Source organism: Penaeus monodon, chromosome 30, assembly GCF_015228065.2.
Source record: "Penaeus monodon isolate SGIC_2016 chromosome 30, NSTDA_Pmon_1, whole genome shotgun sequence".
Lineage (NCBI taxonomy): Eukaryota > Metazoa > Arthropoda > Malacostraca > Decapoda > Penaeidae > Penaeus > Penaeus monodon.
This window is the reverse complement of record NC_051415.1, coordinates 22,668,995-22,669,411: the sequence shown is the minus strand read 5'-3', so window position 1 is coordinate 22,669,411 and position 417 is coordinate 22,668,995.

Sequence of the window (417 nt, the reverse complement as noted above, 5' to 3'; positions counted from 1 at the left end):
CAGCCTCCGGTCATGTATCCGTGGATTGATGGCGCGGCCGATGTCGGCTGATAAGTCCCCTTCATCCGAGTGATGTGTTGGGGACGCGCCTTTGTGCCCCAAGTGCCGAGTGCCAGCAGAGGTAAGCACACGGCCTGAGGATGCGAGCTCTTGAGTTGTATATAACTTTTCAAGATTCTGTTTTTTCTTTGTGAATTGCAAGAGGTGATTCTAAACTTACGTGTCATTACCTTGGGGGTTTACCTGCACACCCACACACACTCGCAACCCCTGGCGGTAATCTGCGATCTCCAAGTTGACGTAATTTCAAGCGTATGCAAGCTCGGCGAAGAGGAGGAGGAAGTTGCCTGCTTCCGGCGGATTATGTCATATTTGCGGTGGAACGTAGATTGGCGACACCAATCTCTCCCTAAATCT